At 42.4% G+C, this 4,422-nt stretch overlaps 1 long non-coding RNA gene across 2 annotated transcripts; it reads left to right on the top strand.

Moving 5' to 3' along the window:
- Positions 1 to 860: 860 nt before the first annotated feature.
- Positions 861 to 3,984, top strand: LOC135375814 (uncharacterized). Of its 2 annotated transcripts, none has more exons than XR_010417400.1 (5): positions 861 to 951; positions 1,025 to 1,245; positions 1,440 to 1,505; positions 1,570 to 1,652; positions 3,613 to 3,984. It is a non-coding gene; the product is annotated as an uncharacterized LOC135375814 (long non-coding RNA). The 2 variants fall into 2 exon arrangements; XR_010417402.1 differs by lacking the exon at positions 3,613 to 3,984 and adding an exon at positions 2,003 to 2,473.
- The last annotated feature ends 438 nt before the right edge of the window (positions 3,985 to 4,422 follow it).

Raw genomic sequence — 4,422 nt, 5'->3', positions numbered from 1 at the left:
AATTCTGACGTTTCATGGCGGCTTCTGTCCTGAGGCAACTCCCTTCCTACATCTCTACCGGTTCGCTGGATTTCTACCCGTGACGTTTCATGACGTTTGATGACGCGAAAAGCTCGCAGCGCCTCGACCCAGACGGGACATATTGTCCCCCGGACATCCGAGATTGATCCTTACGTCCGTGTCTGAGGCGGGACACCCGCAGGACGTCCCTCGGAGATCAGCCTACGGACAACGAAATTTCGTTAGCCCACGGACGTCCCTAAATGGATGTAGAAATTTCGTGATCAATGGGACGTCCTTCTATGGATATTTGAACATATCTTAATTAATTGTTACAGTCAAAATTTGAAAGTCTATGTCCATATGCACTGCTTGCAGCAAGAAAAAGAAGAAAGAACGCGTTTCTTGTTGCGCATGATAACGCACTACAATGTGCTGCAATAGTGTTCATATTTGCAGTATGTGAACTGCAATAATAAAATCAAAAATAGTTTTCAAACTGTTAATTGTAAACTAAAAAGTACTTAAAATAGTTTTCAAACTGTTAATTGTAAACTAAAAAGTACTTCAAATAACTTTATCGGAAACCAAAACATAAATATTTTAACACTTATTTTGGAGAGATACGAAACCCGAGCCGATCGGACGGCTGCATCTGCACGGCTGAATCAGTCTCGCCCGGCGCCATCTTCGTTTTTGTGGGCTCGGTGTTTGCACGTGAGACAACTGTTTTCTTCGTACGCGTCTGGTTTCTCAGAATGTGTTGTATGAGATGGGGGATTGCGAAGGAGCAGTGGGACATTTTCCCGGAATGGGCTGTAGCGGATCCTAGAGTAGGAGCGAGTCTTCTCACAGAATCGAGACAATCAATATGGCATCGAAAGGCAGCCCTGCCGCGTCCTCGCTGTGTGCTGGATAGAAGAAGAAACTGCGGTTGCGGACCAAATTTCGGTGAGCTTATATGAATATCGTGTCTTATCGACACCGGTGTGGGCGCTGCAATAAAAATAATCTCTCGTCCCAGTGTTACAGCGTTGAAGACGACGAATGCGTTGGGGGAACCAGGACGAGCCGTAACACGCGGGCGAGCAGTATCTGCTCGAAATGGAGGACACGAGTTGCAGTGCAGGACACCGACTTTTACTTGGTGTGTGTGAGTGTGTGCCTGTGTTAACATCAACCAAGGAACTGCTCTGACACTATTCGTGAGAAAAGAACGAGGCGCACTGCAAAGCAGCTAGCAAGGTGAGTGTGAAATGTTACGGTTTAACTAGGTATGGTTTATTAATTAGCAGGTGTCGACTCATAACGGTGACGCAGGCTAACTTTGCTTTAGTCGTATGCTTTCAAACTGGCACAATGATATGCCTTTTAAGTTCGCAACCGTTCACGTTTTTCTCTATGTGACATATCTGTTATTTTCATGCTTGGACGTGCAGAAGGTGTGCAGAAAAAGGAAAACCAGGTGCTGAACTGTCAGCTGGACACCTCGGAGAACACAATCAGTATGTGTTCTGCATGCAGCAGACAACTGTAGCAACATGTAGTGCCTTTGCATTTTCCTCACAGGTGCAGCCAGGATTGTAAACACATTGCAGAGCTCTCCTGTCTAAAGTTCAGCGAAGGCGCAGGAGGTCATTTCGTGTGACAAAGTACGTTACACTCATTAACATACTGAGTCACAACCTGGTCTCTATATGTAGGTATTATACAAGTTGTAATTTAGCTATGCAATATGCGTAAGTTATACTGTGCTATTTCTCTGTTGAATAACATTCTGATGGATCTGGTACACAACACGTTGGGTGCCATACAGGAATTCATGACTGCCTGTGCACATGGTAATCATGTACCAAGGTCATGTCCTGAGTATGGGACTTCAGTCAAACCGTTGCGTACTTGCGTACTAAACCGTGCATACATCAGAACCGCTTCACTTCAGGAGTTTGATTATAAACACGGTGTTTAATTTCATGTGACACCACAAATGCTGTTTTTGCAGGTCTGACCTACGTGTAAGCAAATATTTTGTGTGAGATAGTATAGAACCACCAGACGACTACTTAATTAAAATACATTGATTAAATTTTCTTAGCTGCAATAATTATTTAAATTGGAGATTTCCGGGCAGTACTGAGATCAGCGGAATGTGGGGAAATTCTTGTTGAAAGGACCACGTGACACGAATTATTTATGGTCAGATTTTTCTTTTAGAATGCCGAAAGCAAGGCAAAACTGTGGAAGAAGTGCAGGCACTACGCTACCATTTCTGTTCGAGATCCAAATCCTTCAACTAAAATGTGCGCCAGATTGGTGTGACAGCTGAGAGTGATAAATGTTGCTCTACTGGCTGCGGTCCAGTATATATAGCTATGCCATGGGGAGTCAAACTGCAATCAGCTCGATTAAGGCTTCATATCAAATTTTGGCAAATTTCATCACAACACAAGATCATTTGGGGTACGTGGTTGTTGTACTTCGATCACTTGTGTACGTGTTCGACAGAGCACAAGTAAACTAGTTGCAGAATTTCTGAAAAATTCGCTTGCTTTAAAGAAGGACTGCCTCCGTTTATGCTATCAGGGATTTGCTGAAAAAGCTTGAATTATAAAATATTACAAAATTACAACAGACTCTTTTGTCCTGACGAAGACAGTGCCACTGTCGGAACGTCGACCACTTGCCCATGTTACTTTTTAACGCCTCCCTATGTAATTAACTAGTGTTTGTAACTTCCCTGAAATCTGTTTCCGAGCCTTCTTGTTCTTGCAACTTCTGTAAAATTTCGTGGCCATTTGATAATCATTTTACCTCAACCTATATATATATATATATATGAGGTAAGAGATATATATATATATATCACAAAACAGCAAGGTCTGCCTGGACGTGGAGTTCAGATGCAAACACTGCATCAGTGGTCTCATTATAGCGTTTAGATAAACCGCAACTGAAGGAAAATGGTCCTCTTAATTGAACTATGTTAAGTAAAATAATCCTGTTAATAAAAATGTGAAAATTCAGATTTTGATCATGTGGTCAGTTCTTGCATAGTTAGAAGTATGTAGTTTTGTGACTAATGGGGCAGGACTGCATATTTCACACTAATATTTTAGTTACATATTTTATAATGAAAAACATAATTTTCAGTACTACGGTGTCTGCGAACATCAGCCTCACCGGTTTGATTTCAAGAAACTCATGCCTCTGCTAGATTTTACTTTCCAGCGAAATATTATAAATTTCATCCGATATTCAAGGTGCAATTTTTGAGATACTCATATACCATTCGTATTCGGAAATTTCCATATTTACACGTCTCTATTAGGCTAGTAGTACACAGTTGGCGGCAAAATGGTATTCTTACATTGCAAGTGTGTAGGAAAATAAGTCGTCTTGCTTTTTTTTTATAATAGGTTATTGAAGAAGTTGAAGGTGAAACTGCTGTCCTATGTAGAACGTGTAAGGATGTAAATTTAACCTGAAGTGACTATAGAATTGGGGAAACTTACTTCACGCTTAAGTATACTATACATTTAAGCTTCTGATCCAGTTTGACTAACACAGGAACTGTGTTGTCTGCATTGTTTACAGTCGACTGTTGTCTTTCAGGTCTGGGTGAAGCAGATTCCGGACGTGATTAACCAGATGAGGCTTAGTTAAGGATCCTGACCATTTCACTCAGATTTAGTCCAAACAAGAGCTCCTAATTGTATACCCCAGGAGCAACAAGAGAGGTCATGCCTGAACGTGCACCTCAGAACCAGAAAGCAGTTTCAGCAGGGTGGCACAGGACAAGATGCTGAGGACACAGTGACCACCCTGCAACTGAAGTCTTGCCTGTGTCCCATGTGATGAACAGTTGTCTACCCATAGTTTTCAACATTACATACTTTGGGCCGGTGGAACAGCTCAGCTCTTATGTACAGGTATCTGCACAGTTAACCAATCTCCCGCTTCCGTGGCTTTGCCCCAATAAGCTCCCAACTAACAGTTTACGACGCAAACACTAGTGAACTCGTCCAGGGGTGGCTGGATTTTTCTTTTACTGTATTCCCGTGCGCACTCGTGCTATATGACGAAAACACGCACACACGCTCAGAACAGCAGAAAAAAAGATAAGTCTGCAATCTGCCTCTTTTGTGTGTGTGTGTGTCTCATGTCTTCGTTTGTAAGTGCGAGGTGGGGCCCGCCCTGGACGAGCTCTCTTGTGTTTGCGTCGTCAGCCGCTAGTTGGGCACTTTTCGGAGCAAAGCCACGGGTTAACTGTGCGGATACCTGTACATAAAAAGATATAGGACATTACAGCAAAAGCTCGGTATACTTGAGCAAACCTCCCAGAATTTTTACAACTTTGCACTGCTGAGAATTCAGTTAGTTTAACAGCTGTCATATCTCAGTACTTGCATTTTCCCAAAGTAA

The sequence above is a fragment of the Ornithodoros turicata genome, chromosome 1, assembly GCF_037126465.1.
Source record: "Ornithodoros turicata isolate Travis chromosome 1, ASM3712646v1, whole genome shotgun sequence".
In the NCBI taxonomy this organism is placed as follows: Eukaryota; Metazoa; Arthropoda; class Arachnida; order Ixodida; family Argasidae; genus Ornithodoros; species Ornithodoros turicata.
Note: the sequence above shows the minus strand (reverse complement) of the source record. Positions and strands in the feature narration are given on the sequence as shown.